Source organism: Arvicola amphibius, chromosome 5, assembly GCF_903992535.2.
Source record: "Arvicola amphibius chromosome 5, mArvAmp1.2, whole genome shotgun sequence".
Classification (NCBI taxonomy): domain Eukaryota; kingdom Metazoa; phylum Chordata; class Mammalia; order Rodentia; family Cricetidae; genus Arvicola; species Arvicola amphibius.
This window is the reverse complement of record NC_052051.1, coordinates 112,584,826-112,608,959: the sequence shown is the minus strand read 5'-3', so window position 1 is coordinate 112,608,959 and position 24,134 is coordinate 112,584,826. Positions and strand designations below refer to the sequence as shown.

The 24,134-nt window shown below is 45.8% G+C and overlaps 1 protein-coding gene and 1 pseudogene across 2 annotated transcripts in view; both read left to right on the top strand.

The window, feature by feature from the left end:
- Sil1 (SIL1 nucleotide exchange factor) overlaps positions 1-24,134 on the top strand; it is a 255,443-nt gene that overhangs the window by 11,431 nt on the left and 219,878 nt on the right. The window lies entirely within an intron of this gene.
- LOC119815579 lies at positions 2,124-2,534 on the top strand (annotated as a pseudogene).

Sequence of the window (24,134 nt, the reverse complement as noted above, 5' to 3'; positions counted from 1 at the left end):
ATCTCTCCAGCCCCCAAAGCAAGTTTTGAAAGATGGTGTCTCTGAGATGTCTGTAAGTTTTGCTTTTTTGCCAGCCTTTGCTAAGGTGCATTTGACAGTGTTTGGACTGTAGTGTTCAGGCTGATGTAGTGTAAGGTCCTGGGGACTCTGCGAAGAGCCCTGCGTGAGCAAACGCGTGAAGGAATGCAGTGTGTGAGATGGCCTGACATGGCCAGCCAAGGGCAAAGCAGTGTAGTGCCCACTGCTGTTGTACCTCCGTTTTAGTCAGGCCTAAATATGGTTCATATGTCATCATTTTCAAATCTTACTGTTTATGAAGGCCTTTCAAACACGTTATTTTTTAAAAAAGACTTACAAATATGCTATTTTATCTGATCCTTAGAGTGTCTTTATTTTATTATATTAAAAAAATAGGGTTTGTAGAGTCTCTGAGGACCGCAGCTAGTGCTGTGCTGGTCAGGCGCCCGCACCTCGTATCTGCATCCTTCTCTTTTCACTCTGGGGTTGCTCATCTTATTTTTCTGTGTTCTCAGAGCTGTTTCAGCGGTGGCAGGAGTAGAACCATTACATTATATTTCTGCTTTTATTTCAAGCCTTCCTAATTCAGTTCATTGGGCACTGGGGAGGAAGGGGTTAAGGAGCCCGTCCTTTATTCTCAGGTGAGGTGAGACCACGGCTCCTAGGGAGAGGGCTTTGTTTCTAGGTTACAAATCTTTTTAGCAAAGAAGTAAGTAGAAATAGAATTGGAAGGACTCATGCAGTCCTTGGATATGCTGATGTGATGCTCCACAACCCAGAGTAAACACTGTAAAGTGTGCAGGATGGGTTTGGATTAATATCCTGACAACATACGGCTCGGCGGCTCGGCGTGTAGGACATTCCTTGGGGACCCTCCTCTCTCTACACAGCTTTCCTTTGCTGGGTGGCCCCTTCCCGTAGGTCCCTCCAGCAGCTGTTGTGCACCTGGGTGAGTCATCAGCTTCCTAAACTTCAAAAACAAACCCAAGTTTAAATGATGGAAGTCCTTTTACAGAAGGCAAAATCACCACCCTCAGAGTTTTAGCCATCCTTTGCTGCCCTTGAATTTGTGCAGGGTATTTACATCCATCAGAAACACCGGGTATCAATCACCCTGCTCTTCATAACTCTACCACTCCTGAGGTCATGGGTGTCAAGGTCTCTGGAAACTCTGGGGATACATGAGCACCATGTTGGGAAGACTCATTTGTTTCTGGGGCCCAAGTAGGAATCCTTGCCATGTAACCTCTGCTTGTTCTACTTGAATCAGGATTTAAAGCTTTCAAAGATGATGCTGTGCATTACTGACATAGCTGGGAGTTGGGGAGGTTCCTGTTGGGGCTTGTAGAGGTCATTCTCAGTTTGTGTGTGTGTGTTTGTGTGTGTGCCAGTACATGTGTGTTAAGGTGCGTGTACATGTGGATGCCAGGGGTTAACCTCAGCTGTTATCAGAAGCTATTCACTTTTTTTTTTTTTTGAGACAGGGCTCTTTTCTGTATAGCCCTAGCTGTCTTGGACTGTGCTCTGTGGACAGGCTGGCCTTGAACTGCTGAGATTAAAGGCGTGCCAACCCTCCCCTTCCCCCCTCCCCCACGACAACCTTTTTTTTTTTTTTTTTTTTTAGTCAGGGTATTTCACTGGGATGGGGCTTGCCATTTAGTTTAGACTGGCTGGCGCTATCCTTGGGGGTCTGCCTTTTTCTACCTCCCCCCGTTCTGGGATTAAATGCACAGGCCACTAGGCCTGGCTTTTTGTGTGGGTACTTGGGATTAATCTGAGGTCTTCATGTGCAGGAGGCACTTTACAACTAAACTATCTCCCCAGTCCTCAGCTTCTCCTCAGTCGTGAGGTGGGGCCGTGCTGTGCCCAAGTGTTGTGTAGAGATGTACCTGCTGATAGCTTAGCTGGTCACCCAGAATTTAGTCCCAGAGGGCTTCTGTAAACATTTGGAATAAACACACATGAAGCAATAGTTCCAGTTAACAAAATCCAGGAACATGGCTACTAACGTAGATTTGTGTGAACAAGTAAGAACATTCTGTAAGTCATCAAAGCCAGAACTTCGCAATCTCAGCCAGTGCTTCCTTCTCCGAGGAGCTGCCAAGATGGCTGAGGCGGAGCAGAAGAAGCGGATCTTAAGTTCACCTACCCCAGCGTGGACCTGGATCAAGGGCTGGACATGCCCTGTGAGCCGTTCATGCAGCTGTACAGCACCTGCTAGAGGCGGCACCTGTGGTGGAGCCAGCACTGAAGCACCTGAAAAAGGCAAAGAAGGAGGTGCCATCTGTGGAGAAACCCAAGGTGGGGAAGACACACCTGAAGGACATGATCATTCTGCCTAGGATGGTAGGCAGCGTGGTGGGCATGTAAAACAGCAAGACCTTAACCAGGTGGGACTCAAACCAGAGATGACTGGCCACTACCTGGGTGAGTTCTCCATCACCTACAAGCCCGTGAAGCATGGATGGCCTGGTATTGGTGCCACTCACTCCTCCCACTTCATCCCCCTCAAGTAGCTGATGCCAATAAAGACTCACATTAGGGAAAAAAAAAAATCAAAGTCGGCTTGCCTTTGGAGGAAATCAAGACAAAGAATGGTGGCAAGCTTTTGGGTCATTGGATTGGATGTGCCCAGGTTCAAACCATTTGATAGCTGGGAGACTTCAAAGGTTGTTTAACCGCTTTGCTCTTCCTCATTTGCACCCCGCTGGAGTTTTCAGGTATATACATAGTAAGTAGGCACATGATCAATGTATGTACCATTGGTTCCCCTCTTCCCTTTGTTCTCTTCACTCCTCCTTGTCCTTCAAGGGTGTATCTCATCTGTCAGGACCCCAGCTGTTGTAGATGCCCACTTTTCTTCTCCAGTTCTTCTTCACCTGTTCTTTGCAAACCATGGTCCTTTTGTTACAGATTCTAGTAACAGATTCTGGTTCATCTGAGTCAGTTCCAGCCCAATATCCTTTATAGTTATCATTTAATTTACTGTTATTTGCTGAGCACCCGCTGTGTGTCGTTTGTTTGGCTACTGGGTGGTGATAAATAAGACAGATGTGGTCCTTGTCCTCAGCAGCATTTCTGACTCCCTCCGTAGATGCCTTACTTTTGATTAATCTTGCCTATTCTGTGTGGTTGTCATGAATTTCCTCCTGAGAGGGCACTCTTCTCCTTAGTCTGAGGGGACAGTGCCTCTTTGTTACGTGGTCTTTGCCTGCTGGCTTGCTGCTCCCAAGAGATGAAAGCAGTGTGTTGCAGCAAAAGGAAAAAGCCCCCAGGGCCACTACTGCCTCAGCCACACATGTCCCACGAGCTTGTGGGACACTGTTGGCACTCCTGAATGTCCCTTTTTTCCTTGTATACAAATTATAGTGTTCACTGGTAATTTAAATTCAAATAACCTTCCACCCCCTCTCCTCCTTTAAAAAAAAAAAAAAAAAGCTCAGTGTATTACAGGGTAGAGAACAAAGTGGGCTGAGCCTGGTCTCCTGGTGGGGTTGTTTTCTTAGGTTTTAGCCAGCCTTGCTGTAGGTTGCCTTTTCTTTAATAGGACTGGTGTGTTGTCCTGGATAGTCATATTCTGCAGTCATGGAGTCATATCGTTTCCAACCTTGTTTATCATAAATAGTGTCACAGGTAAATTCAGGGGCATGGGCTGACAGCCTTCCTGGTTTACTGCTTTGCTTTGGGCTCCAGACTCCATCCAGCCCCCAGCTGGCCCTCTGTAAAGAAGGCCCCTTGGCCAGGATGCTGATTCTGTGTTTCAAAATAGAAGCTTGAAGATAGAGCTCTGTTTTCCTTCTTCCCCTATTGCCAGTTTCGCAGGAAGTTGCCAAGAAATGTGTATGGGGAAGCAAGCAGAATAGCTCTCTGGGAACCATTTATTTCAGAACTCCCGGTGGAGAAATGCTTTGTCCTTTTCTTCCTTTCTTACTGTTGGTGTGACATTGTGGTTTGGGACTGCTTGTCCCTCCACATATAGTATATGACGCCTCCAGCTTTATTGGTATTTCCAACAGTAAATTGTTTCCTGGTTGGTATTTTCCTCAAATTTCTTCATCTTCCTGGGAGAGTGGGCAGATATGCTGACAATTAAGGACCTAGCTGAGCCTCTTGTTTCTGGTGCTGTGACCACCAAAAGCATTGTGAGTGATCTCAGATACACTGTTAACATCCTTGGGCTGATTATTTACTGTAGTTGGATTTAGTGTAAAGAGTCACACTAGAGGCTTGGTTGGAAAGAAGAAGGCATGGAATAATTATTGCTTCTGTACTAGTTAAACCTATCAGCCAACAGATGTCAAGTGCAGGAGAAAAGCACAATAATTTTATTATAATAGAATAATAGTTATTATTTTAATAATCAGCTGACATAGATTTTGATAGGAGGTAGATTCTGAAATAAGCATGGGGGAGGGGCTAACTTTGAACTACAGCACAACGAATGGGTGCGACTCCTTGTAGGAGATGCTGTATAGACAGTGATTCAGCTATGGAATTGGTACCCTCTCTGCTTGAACTACAGCACACTGAGAGGATGTTATTTTTGTAGGAGATGCTTGTGGATGACAATTCAGGTATGGATTTGCTAGACTTTCCTTATAAAGGAAAATAGTTAATTGGGGTGACTTTCGTTTTCAGAGGTGTAGTCCATCATCATCATGGTGCCACATGGTGGCATGCAGCCAGACATGGTGCTGAAGAAGTAGCTGAGAGTCTTACATTTTGTAGGCAAAAGGAAGTGGTCTCAGACACTGGGTGGTATCTTGAGCATATATGAGACCTCAAAGCCCTCCTCCACAGTGACACACTTCCTTCAACAAGACCACACTTTCTCCACAAGGCCACGCCTCCTAATTTTGCTATTCTGGAGCTTTGGGGGCCATTTTGTTTGAAACCACCACAATAGGTGAAAGAGCTCCGCACGCTTCAGCTAGGGTTGATACCCCTCAAGTCCTTTCCTAGGAGTGATGGGGGCCCAGAAGACACGGTTTGAGGTGTTCTGGACCACAGGATTATCATCTCAATGCTCAGCAGCAATGGTTCCTAGGAAAGATTTCTTGGGGGGTGGGGAGGATCATTTGGTTATTGTGGTTTTGTTTTATTTTGGGGACATGATATCATTGTATAGCTCTGGCTGGCCTGAAACTTGCTCTGTAGACCAGGCTGCTCCTGAACTCACAGAAATCCTTTAACTCTTGAGTGCTGGGATTCAAGTTGTGCACTACTACATCTGGTTTTTAAAAAGGTTTATTTTTAAATGTGTAGATGTATGGGCCTGTGTGTTGGTATGTACACGTGAGTGCTCATGCCTGTGGAGGCCAGAGGCATTAGATTCCTCGGGAGCTGGAGTGTAGGTGGTTGTGAGATGTCCTGTGGATGTGGACATTGCATTTGGGTCCTCTGTAAGAGCAGTGTCTTCTCTAACCATGGTGACTTCTCCCCAGGCCCTCAATAGAAAGAAGAAATCCAGCTTCATCTCCTGTTGTAGAGTGGCTGCCTTCTTTATTAGATCAGCTGTGCCTGATTGTAAAAAAACGATCCCCAAGACCGGCTGGTTGGTGGTTGACCTGATATCAAGGGGCTGAGGGTGCAGAGAGTCTTTGGACCTTCCCTTGAAGTTTCAGCCCCTCCTCCGAAGTGTTTGTATCCAATTCTGATGTAATTGCATGCGGGATCTTGACAGGGGTTTTGGGAAAGATTAGCAGAAGGGGGCTCTGTCTACATTAATATGGGGGAGTCGTCACACTCACATGCATTCTGGTTGAAGACTTTCTAGTGTGGTTGCTTCCTGTTAATCTATGCTCCTGGAAACAACCCGTTAAACCATGCTGGACAAGAAAATCCAGTAAAATCCCTAGGTTGAGCCTTGGCCAAGTCATACTTTGTTTTGTTGTTGGGACCTTGTAATGCGAGGGTGGATGATGTTGACGTCTCCCCAGGGAAGGAATTATTACAATATCCCCATAGCTGCAGATAACTCTGCTCCTGATGGTGAACCACCATAGGAATTGCATTTTGTCTAAACCAATGTGGTGGTGGTGTTGTAGAAGACAGGCTTCACAAGGAGTTGTCAAGAGCTGCCTTCCCAGTTCTGGCCAGGAAGATGGTAGTGAAGGGAGGAGGAGAGATATGGAGGCAGCACTGAGCTAAGAGTATTTGGATTCAGAATGATCTAGTTTGTCTTCTGACCTTGGTATTGGACTTGTTGCTTAACCTTGCATATATCAAAAATCCGTGTATATGCTCCTGATTCCCACTAATATCCCTATATCTAAAGAATCTTTCCCTGTGCCTGACGCTGTGTGGTGCTCAGTAAATATTTCTATCTCTCCATATCCACCCCTGCCTTCTAAAGAAGAAAAAGGTAGGGAGAAGGTCCTCCTGCTTCTGTAGAGAATTTTGGCTTCAACTAGAGCTTTATATGAACTTCCTCAGCTACTGATGCTGCTTTGTGAGCCATGATCTGTAGTCCTCTGAAGCTGCCTCATCAGGAGAGACTTTGATATTTAATGTTTGGGTACATTTATGCTTTCTACAAGAAGGAAAAGAGAGGGTTTAAAGTCCCTCTAGGGAGCAGTGTCCCTGCTTCTGAAGCCTTTTTTCTTCCCTTTTCCTTTGGGTAGGTCACTTGGGGGCACTGCCTGTCCCGGGGAGCATTCTTTTCTTGCAAGGGTGCTGGTTGTTTGGTTCTGTGTCCTTACTGGGTAAAGGATTTTGTGTTTCTGCTTTGGCCCCTGCTGTAGACTTTTATTGCCTAAGACCAGATAGAGCACACAGATAAGGTGATATCTTTTTAGACTATTTTTGGCTTGTCTCTATGACTACCACCCTTGGAAGAATGGCAGGACATAGAAAGTAACTTCTATAAGAAATTTGGAAAAGAAGAGGGAAGGGAGTAATGATTGGGCTTAAGGTCATTTAGGGAGAACAGCTTCTATAAGTAGAATATTTTGATTTGGACAGTTTCATTTCCTGTCTCTGAAGTTTTGCCTTTTTAATAACAAACATATAGAACATCTGCTACATTCCTAATACTTGGAGGCCCCAAGATTCATTCACGAACTATTCAGATACAGTTCCTATTAGAGTGTATTTATGAATGTCCACATGAATCAAATAACAAATGTAAAACCATTAAATTGGGATATTTGATAAGGATAGTCTGGGAGAAGACTGCACCAAGGAAGGCTATCCTGAGATGATGGTTGAGTGAAATTTTGACCAACAATTACTTTCTACTTAGTGTAACATGGGTTGTGCATTTCAGGTGAGGGCCCAGCTTTTGCTTAGGCCCCAGTCATTTTTTTTCTGTTTCTATGACAAGTACCCAAGCAGGACAACTTAAAGACAATTAATTTTGGCCCACAAGTTTAGATGCTGTAGTCCATACATAGTCTTTGGCTTTGTTGATTCTGGGCCTGTGGCAAGGGTTATCATGGTGGTAAGGCATGTGTTGGAAGCTTCTCATCTCATGGTGGACAGGAAGCAGAGCAAAGACAAAAGTGGTCAGTTCAAGATGTGCTCTCTAAAGACCCTTCCCAGTGACTTCCTTCCTCCACTTAGGCCCCACTTGCCAATCCTCTGTTCAGCGTGTGTGTGTGTGTGTGTGTGTGTGTGTGTGTGTGTGTGTTTGTTTGTGTGATGCATGTGCATGTGGCGGCCAGAGGGGTCAGTCTTGAGTGTTCTTCAAGTACAATTCACCTTGTTTTCTTGAGGCAGAGTCTTTCATTGGCTTGGTACTCACTGATTGGCTAGACTGGCTGGCCAGTGACCCCCAAGAATCTTCCTGTCACTGCTTCCCCAGTGCTTGAATTATAAGCATGTGCCACCACTCCTGGCTTGTGTGTGTGGGTTCTGGGGCTCAAAATCAGCTCACCAGGCTTGTCTTGTATAACAAGCACTTTTTTCACTGAGTCTTCTCAAAGGTTCTATTTTTACGTGTGTGTGTGTGTGTGTGTGTGTGTGTGTGTGTGTGTGTGTGTATGTGTGCTCAAAGCTGATTCTCTTTCTAGTGGGTTCTGGGTGTGGAACTCAGGTGGTCAGGCTTGGCAGCAAGCATCATTACCTGATGGACCATCTTGTCGGCTCCCTAGTTTTGTTTTTTGTTCTCTTGAGACTAGGTGTCACTGTATACTTCTGACTGTCCTGGAAGTCACTGTGTAGACCAGGCTGACCCCAAAGTCACAGAGATCTATCCGCCTGTTCTCTATTGGGATCACCACATCCGATTAGGGTTGGTTTTTTTTTTTTTTTCTCTTTGTTTTTGGTTTTTTGGAGACAGGGTTTCTCTGTAGCTTTGGAGCCTGTCCTGGAGCTAGCTCTTGTAGACCAGGCTGGACTTGAATTCACAGAGATTCGCCTGCCTCTGTGTCCTGAGTGCTGGGATTAAAGGTGTGCGCCATCACTATCTGGCTTAGTTTTTGTTCTTTTGAGTCAAGTTATTGCTGTGTAGTTGACTAGCCTCAAGCTTGTAGCAGTCCTTTTGCTTTAAGCCTCCTGAGATTACAGGCATTTACTACCATGTTCATCCTGTTTAGATTTTGATCCACTAATTAGATCAGAGCCCTTATAAGTGTAAATAGCAGTACGTTCTACTGTTTTCCTATGTATCAGTCTAGTAAGTTGACAACCAAGGTTTACCATTTCAGCTGGGTGAGGTGGACATGCTTTGTCCCAGCACTTTGGGGGCAGAGTAAGGAGGATCAGGAGTTCAGGCCCAGTGCTGTCTGCATGGTAGTCTTGCCCCTCTCCCCGCAGAGACTTGTCACGACAGTTAGGGGTGTGGAGCTGAGGGTGTAGGTGGAGCACAGAATTTGGAGCTCTGTGAAAGGAGTAGGTAACCAGGTGATGTTGCGGAGGCTGGCCTGGCACCACTGACTCTAACCCAGTTTTAGATGTTGCTTTGTTTCCACCACAAGCCCCTCTTATACCTCCCTCAGTCTTCCTGACTGTATAGTGTGGAGAACAACTCACTATAGCTCATTTCTGATGCTCTAGACCTTGACTGCTGCCAAGAGAGGATGTGTGTATACCTAGGCAAGTCAGCCATGCAAGGCACTTTGAATTTACTTGCACAGAAGGAATGCCTTAGGAGGGGCTTGTGGCTGTGGAGTAAGACGATTGGATTTATAATACATTGGGTGGGTTTTAATGAAGAGGAGAATGAGGATCCAAGCAGGAATATTATTGTAATAGATTGCTGATTTTTCTTCAATCTATAAATGGACTTTTGGATTACTTGGGGGAGGGATGAAAGACATAATCAAAGTCCAATATACTCATTTATGTAAGTGCTAGTAGGGAAACCCCACTAATGTTTACAGTTAATACACATTAATAATTATATTAAAGTGAATGGAAAAAAGTATTCTTTCCCTCCTGCGTTAGACCCTCTCTTGTGAGGGCCACCTGGTCTCTCAGCCGACGTGGTGGATTACTTTGCATTATTCTGCCTGACTAGATGAAGACCTAGAGTTTTTAGGTCTGTTGCCTGCTGATGTCTGACACAGAGCCATTTGTAGCTGCTGTGTCGCTAGCCTTCTGTTAGCCGTCATTCTGATCGGGAGTCACTTCTTTAACTTTGAACCCCTGTAGCCATTGACACTGGTGACTCCCTGAGATGCCGCGTCACAGTTCGTGTGACATTTGCTACTAGTTGGTGTAAGGGTACACACATTCTTTCCTGGTATCAGCTAATGTTTGGAGGGCCAGAAATAAACTGAAATTATTGTCATTATGTGGCCAGGAAGATAGAAGTAGGTACAGGATGGGTTTGTGGCATACAGGAAACTGTGTTAGTGTCACATGCTGCCAGATAACTGCTACGTGTGTGATGGGCACTTTCAGCCCCCGGCCCCCCCGGGTCCTTCCCCAGCCATTCTTTGGTTTCCCGCCACCCCTTTCGCTTAGAAGGGAAGGCTGTGCTCAACATGGTGATTAGGAGAACGGCCCTTGGACTTGGGCTGACTGCCCGAGTTAGACTTGAGAACAGTAAGAACATCAGGGTGCAGCTTCATCCTGGGAGAGAAGCAGGCACCAGAGTCCTCCTTTTGAAAGCTGTGATGTGGGTTATCCTAGCAGAGCTCTGGTGGCAGGGTTACTCAGAACCTTGGGTGCCCATTGTAGCTGAAAAGCAGAAGATAGTCAATGAAAATTGCTCTCAGGTTTAGCGTTTAATCTTTGTCCTGTTTGGTTTTGGACTCTGTGATAATTTGTGCTTTTAGTTCTGGACCAGTGACCACATTTTTTAAAAAGATAATTCTTTATTGATTCTTTTGGAATCTCATATCATGCACCCAATCCCGCTTACCTCCCAGTCCCTCTAGATTCTCCCTTCACCTCTGCATTGTCCCCCTAAACCCTCTCCCTAAAAATCAATTTTAAAAAAAACCAACCAAACAAACAAACAAACAAAAACCCACCTTGCACCTTCGACTTTCTAACACCTCTTCATTCATCCTAGTGGCATTGGGTCATCTAGTATACTCTTTTGCCCAATTGGCCCTACCCACAAAATGCTCATTCATTACAATGAGTCATTGATCTGGTTCAAGGTCTCTGGCACACCATTATCACTGGACACTCACTGAAACTCCTCTCAGATATACTGATGTTGCCCAGGTCATGGAGATCCTGCAGTTATTTTTCTGGAAGTCATAGATGGGGTGAGCCTGGGCATAGATGTTAGCAGTGGACTAACTCAAGGTCTAAGATGTGGGTCTCAGTGGTAGCTGATCTGGTTGGTCCGGGTCTGGGACTGAACTCCTCAGGTGGGGTGCAGAGCCAGCTATACCATTTGGGGCTAGCTCTTCCATTCCCCTTGGTGAGGGGCGGGGCCACTTCTCCTAGGAGTGCAGGAGCCAGCTCTCCTGTTGCAGTGTTTAACAACAGGCAGGGCCAGCTCAGCAGGGCCCTCGGATTTCAACACACATGGTTTCTATGACCCCCCTGTGGCAGCACATATTGAGGTTTATGTTGGGGTTAAGTCCCACTAAACCTCTCAGGATTCAGAAGGATCCGCTATAGCAGGCGAAAACCTGACTATTAAAGACTGAGGGTAAACGAAATAAATTAGCTCACATAAGTCTTTTTTTATCATGTCCCGTTTATTCTTTCCGTGCTCTCTCTAATGCTCTCTTGATGTTTCCCTTTCAGTGTTCCTCCATGATGTTTCCCGCTGTTCTTCCCATCCTGCAAGGTTTCCAGTTTATATACCCACACAGACATATTTAGCAATTTTCTGGTAAATAACAATGATACCCAGCATGCATTTCTTAGGGCTCACAGGATGGGTAAAAGACTGACAAGGAAGGTAGACACCTTATGTCTCAAAAGGGGCGTGGCTGTGAAGCTCCCCAGCAGATACCGGGAAGATTGGGATGGAGCTTGCCCACCCCCCAGAGTTAAGCATCATGCTTATATCCACTGGCACCCAGGTGAGAAGGAATTTCTTTCTCTGGGGCTGGCTTAGCAACTCAAGCTTTTTTTCCCTATATGTTTTAGGGGCAAACAATTAATTTCCTAGACTAAGACCTTGTGTCACATGAAGGTGAAGGTAAGTACAGTATATTAACAATTTGTTAGGGTAGAGCAGAGGCCAGTGGGTTACACTGTCCTGCGCTGGCTGTTAGAGGGTTCAGGGCCACCCAGACCTGTTATCAGTGAGAGCAGACACGCTCTCTCCCTGCTCTGTGCCTCCTGCTCAGGGCTCCTTTCTTGTCAGTAAGGATACTTGTGGGGGACTAGCTTTATGTAGATTTGACTGAGAACAAAGGTTTGGCTGAGCGAGTGCTTTTGCACCAGGGCCGCAGTGTGGAGAGTCATCGAGTGCCTGCACATGAAGAACTTATCTCAACGGATGGCTTATACCCTGCCAGGATATTTTGGGATGAATGCCATGATGGAAGGGAGAAGAGCCATGGCTTCACAAGCTTTCTATAGAATTGACAGCGACTATCCAAAAAACAGGTGTTCCCGAAGCTTTGCAAATTGGGTTCCTCATTGGATGGAGTGACAAACTCCCATGAGTTTGTCTAATGATCTTTCAGCTGTACTTTTACTATATAATGCTTGTGGCTCACAGCAAGCGTGGACCATGGACATCATCACAGACCCCAACTGCAGCAGGAATATGGACCTAGACATGGCCCTTGACAGTGTATTGGCCTGGATGTCACCATGGTCCCAGTGGCAGCATGGGCCACCCAGATCAGTATGACCCCAGCAGTAGCAAGGCCTTCGGACACCATTGTGGTCTCAGGTGGCTGTCCAGACCCTGGGCATGTACACAGCTCTTGGTGATAACAGGAGCTACGGACCTAGACATGGCCCTAGGCAGCAGCCCTGGCCTTGGGTATACCATAGACCCCTGTAGCACAGGCCACATGGCCTTCAGGCACCAACATGGCTACAGGTTGTGGCCTTGACCCTGGGCATCTGGTATTGCCATGGGCCTCTGACAACAATACAGACCCTGGCTGTGGTAGGCCTATGGACCCAAATGTGGTCCTCAGCAGCAGCCTGGACCTGGATGTCACCATGGCACCAGGTGGCACTGCAGGCTACTCAGATTGGCATGCCTTCTGTGGCAGTGTGGTTCTAGGACACAAACATGGTCCTTGGTGGTGACCAGACCACTGGCCTTGGCATAGCCTTTCATAGTATCAGGAGCCATGGACATCAACACAGACCTTGACTGTGGTGGAACCATGGGCCCAGACATAGCCCCTGGCAGCAGCCCTAGCCCAGACGACACCATGGCCTGAGGTGACAATGCAGGCCACTCAGATTGGCACGGCCCTTGAGCACCAACATAGCCACAGGTTGTGGCCCAGACCCCAGGCATCTCCGTGGCCTTGGTGGCAACATGGGTCATGAATGCCAACACAGACCCTGGCTGCAGTAAGTCCATGGACCCACACATGAGCCTAGGCAGCAGCCCAGGCCCAGATACCATCCTGGTTCTGGGTGGCACACAGGCCACCAACGTCAGCCTGTTCCTCACAGTCCTCCCTTCTCAGATCTGCCGTTTACCACAGCACATGAACCATCCTTCCTCTTTTTCTTCCCCCTTTTTCCACCATATACTTACTTGCTCATCATAATGGCATCTACATGCCTGGTGCACGGGATAGCCATGGGTGGCTTTAGGCAGCCCAGACCAGGAGGACCCAGGCTACCCTATGGGTGTCTTTTGCGCACCTGAGCATCATGGCATCAGGTGGGCCTGTGGATGCCTTTAGGCAGCCGTAACCATCAGTGGATCTAGGCTGCCCTGTGACTGCACTTTTGATTACCGTAGCTTTGTAAGTTTTGAAATAAGGAAGTTTGTTGATATTCTTTATTTTCTTTTATTTTAAGACAGGGTCTTGTAATGTAGCCCAGGCTGGCTTCAGCTTCCAAGATACTGGGCATTGATCTGACCATATCTTTAGCCTGGAACACTCTTGTATATTTTTATTTGCTTGACTCTTTGTCATCCACATCTCAGTTCTGCTGTATTTCTGAGAAGGCTCTTCCCTTTCATCTAGCATGAAATGGCAAGTTAACATAACTGTCTCTTAATCCATTTCCTGTTGCTATAGCAAAGTATCTAAAACTGGGTTATGTGGGATTGCTCTCTGTATGCTGTGAATGTTTTATCACCATTGGTTAATAAAGAAGCTGCTTTGGTCTATGTCAGGGCAGAATAGAGCTAGGTGGGAAAACTAAACTGCATTCAGGGAGAAAGAAGGCGGAGCCAGGAAGGCATCATGTAGCAGCCCATGAAGCAAGGAGTAACAAATCACTAGCCTCATGGTAAAATGTAAAATAATAGAAATGGGTTAGTTTAAGATGTAAGAGTTAATTAATAAGTCTGAGCTAATAAGCCAAAAAGTATGTAACTGCTATTAAGCCTAAGAGTGGTTATTTCATAAGCAACTGCAGGAGCTAGTGAGTGGGACCAGGTGGGTGGAGAGAAACCACTCCAGGGAAGCAGTGGAATGGAGGATATTTGTAGCTACGTCTGGCGCCCAACTGTTTGGGGCTATCCCATGTGGCCTGCCACCCACTTAGGGTCTGTGTGCTTGTATGCCCACTCGGCGTAAGGAATGTAGCTGAGAGCACTGTGGCTCAGCACTCCCTGCCTGGGAACGTGGCAGGATCAGGTCTGCTAGGTGAGCACAGACAGGAGAGCGTGGCAGATTCTTGCTGCCATACACAGAGACATTTCCATGCCGCACAATGTGCTGCATGGTAGAGTTAGCTTTTACTCAGACCAAAAGAAAAAAAAGCCACCACAACTGGGTATTTGTAAAGACGTTTACCTGAGCTAATGGTCTGAAGTCTGAGAAGCATTTTCTTGACCTCATGTTGCTTCAACTCATGGCGGAAAGTGCAAGGGAGGGCAAGGAGGGGCTTGTTGGTGCAGGAGAGACGGGACTAATCCATTCCTGCAGGAACTATATTCATGAAGGTTGTGCCCCATGAACTAAACACCTCTTCAGGCCTGCTGTTTCTCAGTACTTAATTTATTGGCTACCCGTTTTTACTATTTTATTTGTATGGGTGTTTTGCCTAAATGTACATCTGTGTACCATACACATGTGCACAGGTGTTCTTGGAGGCCAGAAGAGGGCATACGATCTCCTGGAACTGCATGGCTGGGAGCTACCAGTGGGTGCTGGGTGTAGAACCTCGGTTCTCTGGAAGAATAGACAATGCTCTTGACTGCTAAGCCATCTCTCCAGCCCCAACTACCAAATTTTAATATGAAAAATTTCTGAGGCTAATCATATCCAGAACCAGAACATCACCCAGTGTTCTTGCTTGATTGCTTCTTGTAGACTCAGCCTTCCTTCCCTCCACGTGGTGTATGCACAGTGAGTGTACCTGTCTGCCCTGCAGTTATCCTAGTGTTAAGAGCAGTACTGGGCATAGAGTAGATGGTGGCATTTGCTGAATGAGTGAGCTTGTGAATGAGAATGTGCTTCTTTATAACTCAGAACCTGGGCTTACCAGTGTTCATGTTCATACTGTGTTGTTTCCTAAACAAATATAATCAAATTATTTTCTTTCTTGTTCATTATAAGTGCTTTCCCCACCCCTTGTAGTGGTCTCATTCTGAGGTGATGCTGTTTTCTCCTTGCTCTACTTTATGTAGCTCTTCTCCTTCCTGCCATTTGTTATTGGAAGGATGAGTTTATAGTTGCTGTGCTTTGAGCATTGATTTTTAGGTTTTGTGTTATAAGGAAGCAAGCTTTAATGTATTTGCTTAGAATAAAACACAAAAACACACCAGGACGTGGAAAATTTATCTCACTCTTGATTTTCCACTGACACTTTGACACTTTCTGCAATATTTCTGAAGTTCTTAGACAAGGCTGTTAGCTAAGAATTGACAAATTGACAGTGGCCAGATAGAAGCACATTCACAGGTGGGAGTGGGTACCAGGGTGAGGCAGGGGCAGTCAGAAAGGTGGTACTTCTTTCAGTGCCATGGATTCTCATGCCAGCTGCTGGCTTGTGAGGGAAAACCTGGCATGTTTAACTGTCTTTTAAACAGTAGCCTTGGAGCTGTGGAGACGGTAGAGGGGAGCTGCCTAGTATGGTGTGCCCATCCCTAACACAAAGCAGTTCCTTCCTGTGCTTGGCAAGGGCAGTGTCACAAACCCTGTGGAGTATGGGCCACTGGAACTCCAGCCACTTTTGCAAGTGTTTGAGGCTTAAATGCTCTCAGCACTAAAGGATGTAGTCCTTAGAGAATAAAATGCCCATGGATGGATATGAGCAACAGAGTATCAGGTGGAATTAGCCAGCAGAGGTTATTTCTCAAAAAGGGTCTGTGGTTATAGCCATAGCCATGGCTGGACAGGTAAGCACTCAGTGCTACTGTTCCTGTCACCTGCTCAACACTGCCTTCTACTCTTCTGTTTTCAAAGCATGTTTCCTAACCTGACTTAGATACTGGTTTATACACGTCTCTCCAGTGGACAACAGTCTTTTGGTTGGCTCCCTGCTGGACTCCTGTTTGAAGGCCTGTGGCTGACCTAGAGCTTGGCCTGTTGTCCCTGCTCTGCAGTCAGTGCCTTCACTGTGGTTGTTACTTGATGGGGGAGCTGACCAATCCCTTTGTCTGAGGGGCGTGACCCCTCGGGGCTCCAAATACCTCTAAAAGATCCGTGTTTGTTTGTTTTGACCCTCTTTCTTTCCCTGTGCTCCTTGCTAGAACCTTGGCTTTTGTAAGCTCCCTTTTCTTTCCTTTATTAAAGCTGATATATTAAAGCTAGTCTGGTTAATCATAACTGCCGATTGACCACACCCCTACATTTTGGCACCCAACGTGGGGCTTTTTACCTACCCCTGGTCGCTTCGCAGCTGCCCAGAACTGTTCTCTTTTTGGGATAATCTTTAGTTTATATCTAAATTTCTTTAGAAGTCCATTTTAACTATGTGTCCTCTCTCCCTTTTAATGGAAGAGTATCGAAGGAAGAAACAGGTAAGACAGGTATTCTGGAGCTTCTGGAGCCAGAGGGTGGGTTTTCTCTGTACTTAAAATTCTTCACTAAGTCTCCTCTTAATTCTTTATCCTCGCCTGGTGGGTCTAGGCTAAATTCTGGGCCCAATTCCTTTCATCCTTTCTTTCTAACTCTGTTTCCTGGCCCCTGGCCCCTGTGTTTTTGCTGTAGTTTTTCTTCAAAGAAGTGTTATTTTCAGAAAATTTCATAGCTGTCTTCTGACCATGGTTTTTAGGTAATATATTTTGTTCTGTCTTTTCCACTCCAGAGGTTATAATATGTTTTTTTTTCTTTTTATTGTAGAAAGGTGGTTTGCGTGGGAAGATGTGTCTCCCACTCCATTCTAATTAACCAGGATTCCTAGTGCTTCTTACCTTTAGGGGGATGGCAGCCTAAATTCCAGAGATAGCAAATCAAGCTTTCTATCTTTCTCTCTTTTCCTATTTTTTTTTTTAAAATTAGTTCTCAGTTTTGTTGTTGTGTTAAAGGAAACAATTGCATGCCTTTGTTTGGGTTACGTTGATTGCCTGTTTTTAGATTAACTCTCAGGTGAGAACTCCAAAAGCAGTTGCAACCCTTGTCTTCACGGAATTTGGAGGACAGGCTTCTCAGCTCTGCTCTGTACTCTGCCCTCACACCCTGATGGACAATAGACTGCTGAGGAAATAGCTCCCAGGTGTCTCCTACACATGTGCTCATGTGTGCATGGGCACAGCCCAGTTCTGAGAAAGACCTTTGCTAAGAGGGAGCTCACCCCATGCAAATGCCTTCCTGTGCAGCAAAATCCAGAGCCTGAGAGATAGAATTAGTGAGTTCTTTTTTTCCTCCCAAGAGGCCTCAAAGCTCTTAAAATAAACCTTAAAAAATCTGGCACTCAGAACGTCAGCTCTGAGAGCAGACACACTGCAAACCTGGTGCACTGAGACTCCCCTTCTCTGATCTTCTTCTGTTTTCTCTCTCAGTTTATTTTAATATCCCCTTTCATGGTCTTAACCTTTCAGAAACTTGACTCAGGCCTTCCTTGCCAGCTGCTGGCAGGAGAAGCAGCAGGATTTCCGGTCCTAGTTTTTATGGCTTCTGTGTCCCTTGCTTTGCTGCCCTAGTTCCTCACTGTCCAGCATCCTGGAGTGTCGTGTGGCTTTGGAATTTTGATGATGTAAATTCTGGTCTCTTGATTTGGGTAGACTTTAGAAGCTAGTTTTTTTTTTTTATAAAAAATAATAATATTATTATTGAGACAGGGTCTCACTATGTAGCCCTGGCTGGCCTAGAGCTTGTATACCAGACTAACTTCAGTTCTCAGAGATCTCCCTGCTTCTGTCTCCCAAGTGCTGGGATTAAAGTCTTGTGCTTTAGAATAAAAACTACACAGTTTTTGTTGTAGTGCTGCTAACTGGGAAAGGTGTCATCCTTGCCCCATTAGTACAGTCTTCCTTCCCGTTTGCCCCTCTGTGAGCCCTGTTACCAGGGGAAATGGTGAATTCTTTACCTTGATTAATTTGGAGTATTAGCCTATGAAGTTACAAAATATCATTTCGGAGCAAGATGTCAGGGAGGCTCCTTGCGGTCCCATGGAACAGGTTGACCTTTCAGTTCATTTTTTCAGCATCTTTGGGGATCCATTTGAAAAGAGCTCAAGCAGTAATTAGGACTAAGCAAAGAAAATGAATGTGAAGCCAGAATGTTTAATAAGAAGCCTAAGAACCCAGAACCTCCTGATACATAATAAACAGCAGCTTGAACTTTATTCTCTTACTCTTTCCTTTTAATTTGATTTTTTTGGGGGGTGGTTTTCTCACTTGGATTTAAGGACTTCTACTATTTGATTGCAGTAGAATAAGAATCTGGTCACGGCCTGATGAGGTTCAGATGGGGAGGAAGCAGGGGTTTGCTGCCTTCAGATATTAGAGACTTCAGTCATCTGGGGAAGGGGCGAGCTAGATCCACTTGTCTCTGTGGGTGCCTACAGAAGTGGATTCGTTCCACCTTGACTAAAGGTCAGAGAGTTCAGACCTGTTCTGCTGCTTCAAGGTTACTGACAGGAGGTTTGACCTAAGGTGTTTTGACCTAGTGGGTATTTTTTTTTTTTACTTGATGTTTTGGATATTAAGAAGGTAACTACTTTGTTCTTTGTGTCTTGGTAAATAAGCCTCTTGCCTTCCCCCTCCTTTCTGGACTGGGGTATATAAACGCTAGGAGAAATAAACACAAGGCTGATCACAGTATTCACTGGATGCCCTCCCAGCTCTATCAGCCGTCTCTTCTGTTTCTTAATCTTCATGCTTCCCCCCAAGCACAGACAAATAAGTCGGGTGGGACCTGGCATGTCTCCCTCCCTGCCAAATTTTCAGGGATTAAGTAGTTCCCAGATTATTTTTTGTGAGGAATGAAAAGAAATTTTCTGGATGGTTGTTAGAGTCTTTGAGGCTTTGAATAGTGTAGAGACTCAAACCAAAGCTTGTGCATTTATCTCTGTAAGGTCTATATACATGATGGTAGTAAGCCCCTCCCCTCAGTTCCCGTGAATCAGGTGGGCAGTTTGATAGAGTTAAGAGCTTTAGGTGTGGTGAAGGCAGGAGGATAAGGTATTCAAGACCAGCTTTAGCTACATAGATAGTTTGAGGCCAGTCTAATAAATGAGACCATCTCAAAACTTTTAAACACAAAGATTTGGCATGCAGTAGTCTAGTTATGGTCCAGCCCATTGTTCCCCTGTAATGTATATAGACTATTGTTTTCTTTTTTAAGATTCATTTTTTATTTATGTGTGTATGTCTGTGTCCACAAAGGCCAGAAAAGGACATCATTGGTTTGCCTGGAATTGGAATTACAGACAGTTGTATGCTGCCAGATATGGTGTGGGTACTGGGACCTGAAATCAGGTCCTCTGAAAGAGCAGCAGGAGCTCCTCATGTCTGAGCTCTCTCTCCAGCCCACTAAAGCTAGTCGTGGTAGAAGAGGGGTGGAGGGAGAGCGAAAGGATGGAGAGGAATGGAGAGAGAGGGAAGAGTGAGGGAAAGAGGGAGAGCTTAGATTTCAGAGTTAGATCTGCTTTCTAATTCTGGTTCTTAGTAACATTGTGACCTTGAGAAAATGGCTTAACCTTTCTGAGTCTGTTTCCTCACCTCCAGTGTGGGGTACTGATGGTACCTATGGTAGAGGCTTGTGTGAGTTAGTACATGCTGAGTAAATACCCTGTATGTTAGCTTTAATTGCTGTTTGGGGAGACAAACCTTGCTGTAGTTTGCATGTGGCTCCCCAAGTTGATGTGTTGGAAACTTAACCCCAGTGCAGTCATGCTGCGAGATGGAACCCTTAAGAAGTGCTTGGGTTCTGAGGGCCCTGTTGTCACGATGGGTTATAGCTGTTACTTTAGGATGTCTTGCTGACTGAGGGATGCATTTGACCTTTATCTGTGTGTTTCTTTTGGTATTGAGGACAGCAGCAGAAAGGCCTTAAACAGGTGCTGAATTCTAAATTTTAGACTTCTCAGCTTCAAAACTGCAGGAAACCTGTTCTTCATGAGTTGCTAAGCTTCAGGTACTCTGTTAGAGCAGCTCCACGTACACTGATGCTACCCTTCTTGGCAAGAGAAGATGGTGGAAAGTGGCGAGAAGACACTAGAGGAGGGAAGAGCCTGGGGGACAAGGAAGAGCATCCAGCAAGTTGAAAAAATAGAATTCTGAGTGCTTTGTTTTACTACATTAGTGAATTCTAGGCCGTCCCTTTGTTAGTCTACCAAACTGATGTCTCTCAGGAACCCAAAACTGAGCAAAGAATCAATAGCCATAGCATTCATAGTGTCCACCAACAAAACATGTTTTGTTTTACAAAACATTGCAGTATTTTGCTGCCTGCCCCCTTTTTATTATTTATGTATTTATGTATGTATGTATGTATGTATTTATTTATTTATTTATTATTTATTTATTTTGAGGCAGGGCCCAGGGCCTCGTACCCTAGCCTGACCTTAAACTTTCGATCTTCTTGCCCCTACCTCCCAAGTGTTGGGATTACAGGTGTGCACTACCATGTGTGGTTTTACTTTAAGTCTTATAAATAATTAAAGCTGAATGTACTTGTAAAAATTAGTTCAAAATGCATTTTAGTATGTTATACCTTTGTCCTGACACATTGTGTTTATTAGCTTGCTTGTTCATTCCAGAGTGGCTTAACATGAAGGACCTCTATGCCAACCTACTCTGACTGGCACTCAGCCTGAAAGCTTCCAGAGAGGCCACCTAGTGTTTCATAGAGTCTAAAAGTGGTGAACAGCAATCTCTTTGGGGGCAGAAGGGAAGGTAAACTGCCCCCCCTCTTCCGAGACAGGGTTTCTCTGTAGCTTTGGAGCCTGTCCTGGAACTAGCTCTTGTAGACCAGGCTGGCCTCGAACTCACAGAGATCCACCTGCATCTGCCTCCCCAGTGCTGGGATTAAAGGTGTGCGCCGCCATCACCCGGCTCTGAACTGCTCTTTTGGGGCTCATGTCCCTTCTCACAGATGTCTGTGTGGAGAAGAATAACTTGTGGACCAGATGGAGCTTCTGGATGTGGATGACAGTTAAGTGCCAACTAATAAATCAGATGAGAACCTTTGTTAGTCCGTTGCATGCTTCCTTATGAAGCTCACATGAGTAAATATGTACTCATGAGAACACCAAGAAGTTGGCTCAGTCTCTGGTAAGTGTTGGCTGTGATGGTGGGAGAAAGGGAGGCCCCTCTGTGGTCCCTGCAGTGGAAGAACTGTCAGTCCTGGCTGCTTCAGTTCTTGGCAGAGTCCCTCGCAGGTAGAGAAGTCTGATTTGGGAAGGCTCGTTTGCAGGAAAGGTGCAATACACAGTGCTCAAGAGTACAGGGTGAGTCCCAGGGCCAGGGTCAGAGCCTGGCTTTGCTGCAGATTCCTGTGGCTGTTGAGATAGCATAGCTCTATTTTCTCAGAAGGGAGAACTTCTTACTAGCTTGAAAACCAGATGTTGGGATGTTGGCAGGGCTGTGCTTCCTTTGGAGGCTTAGGGCAGATTCTGGTCCTTGGTTTTTTGTTTTTTTTTTTTTTTTTTCTGTTCCTAGTAGTTACCAGTGTTTCTGGGCATGTGGCTACATCTCGCGAAGTCTTCACAGGTAGCACCTTTGAGCTTATTTTTGCTTTGTTAAATCTTTCTTTTTTTAAATATTTATTTATTTATTTACTTTGTATACAATATTCTGTCTGTGTGTATGCCTGCAGGCCAGAAGAGGGCACCAGACCCCATTACAGATGGTTGTGAGCCACCATGTGGTTGCTGGGAATTGAACTCAGGACCTTTGGAAGATCAGGCAACGCTCTTAACCTCTGAGCCATCTCTCCAGCCCCTGTTAAATCTTTCTCTGCCTCTTTGTTTTTTCTTTTTCTTTCTTCTCTTTTAGAAAGAAGCAAATTTATTGAGTATACCATGAGAGTGTAGCAGGCATGGCAGGAACAGAAGAACCACCTGCCTGAGACAGTAGGCTGGGGAGCACCCAGAGGTATTTTGGAACGCTTGTTTTAGCCAGTTTGGGAAATCCCTCACCCCCATGCTATTCCCACTGTGCAAATGAAGGAAGTCCTGGCTGGCTGCTATTTTGTTCTGGTTGGAGGTTGGGCTCTGGGAGTGGAAGCTCTGTAGTAAAGAGTGCTGTAGACTCTGTTGACAGTGTTTGCTTATGTCACTCAGCAGCTTCTGACTGGACTGGAACCAAGCCCTTGTTCTCTTCGGTGGGCTTGCTTTCTGGAGCAGGCTTACTTAGCTTAAGAATTCCTGGATAAGCACTTGTTTCCTTTCTGGACTCTCAGTCTTGGCTTTCTTCTTTTTAATGCAACAGTGTATCTTGATCATATCTATATATTCATTCCCACTGCCCTCTTCCAAATCCTGTCTTTGATGCAGCAACACTCAGTCTGGCTTCTTTCCATATTTTCCCTGATAAATCAACAAACCCAGTCTCAGGTAGTTAATTGCAGGTTTTTGTCTTTAGTAACTTTTTTGAGCTGTGCAGGGATGACACATAAGTCCTATTTGTCACTTGTTACTCTGACTGGGACTCCTTGGGGGTGCGATGAGAAGAGACACATACCTGGGGTTGTTTATTAGAAGGTTTCTGTGCCTGGCCCAGGCTTTAAGAGCACTGAGGGCTTTGGTTGACGAGGGCTGAAAGCCTTCATCTGGGGCTGTAACTGTTGGTCTCCATCTGGTGTTTTGTGGGGAAGTCCTCAGATCAATGCTGTGAGTCTCAGGCGGTTTTCCAGAGACGAGGAAGAGAGGAAGAGAAGCTGTAGATTGTAGGGGGCACCTGCTGTGAGGTTCGGAGGTTGTGTAGCAGCTTCCAGCAGTGCTTGAGCAGAGAGAAAGTCTCCTCTCTCACAGCTAAGGCTGTCCCAGGCCTTCAGACTTGTTAGAGCCCGTGGGCCCCAACATAGATAACTATTTTCCCTAACTGGACTGGTACGGAGGCGCAAGGAATAACTAGACACAGCTTACACGGTCATCACGGAAGGGCATCTCCGGGTTCTATTCTCCTGAAGATCTACCCGCGTTTATTATCCAAACAGCTTTTATACCAACACATAAACTGAGTGGGAAAATACATTAGACCTGTCTCCTAGGTAACCAGGTGAATGGCGTTTTGTCACGTCCGCATCTACCTGTCTGCTGTGTATGCTAGCTGTCACCTAGGCTTGAATCAGCATCTCTAAAAGGCATCCTCCAAATTACAAAGAAAGGAGCAACAACATCCTGACCCTTTGTTAGGCAGTGACAGCCTGTCTGCAGGTGGGCCTATGGCTTCAGAGCCTGGCTGCCACACCATATAGAAATATGGGCCTACACAGACTCCACTAATAGCTGCTTGGCCAGAGATTCTTGGTTGCCAGGAGAGGGGGGCTTTTCCACCTCAAGGTTTATTAAAGAGGCTTGGTCCCTCACCTCTGAGGACTGTGGAATAGATTTCACCAGGGTCGCTTTGGTCAGAAATTGCAGCTCCTAAGCTACAGCGGAGTCCTCTGAGGGTCCGGAGGCAGAGAGGATGCTGGGTCCCTCACCTCTCAGTATGTGCTGGAACAGGAGGGACTGGGCACATCCATACCCCCCTACCCCTAGGGGATATTGTTCCTGTGCTCTCTGCTTCAGTTCCTGCCTCCAGGTTCCTGCCTTCGCTTCCCTCAGTGGTGGGCTTTACAGTGATGGATTGTTAAGCATAAGAAAAATCCTTCCCCCCCAAGTTGGTTTTGATCATTGTTTATCATAACAGAAAATCAAACTAGGACAGAGGATGAGGCAAGAGGATCACTAGTTTGAGAGTTTGCAGCTAGCCTGGCCTACATAGTAAGACACTACCTAACAAACAAACCCCAAAAGCCACAAGCTCCCAGCACTTGGGAGGCAGAGATAGGCAGATCTCTGAGTTCGAGGTCAGCCTGGTCTACAGGTGGGAGTTCACCATCTTGGTCACTCCTTTTGTGAGCAAGTGTCTCCCAAGGTTACTTCTTCCCAGCCTTCCCTTTCCTTTTTTGATATGTGGGCTGTTCTTCCAGGGTGTGAATATGTGTTCCCCCAATGCATTGCAAGCCTTGTCCCAACTCAGGGTCTGTTTGGAGAAAGGTAGTAAT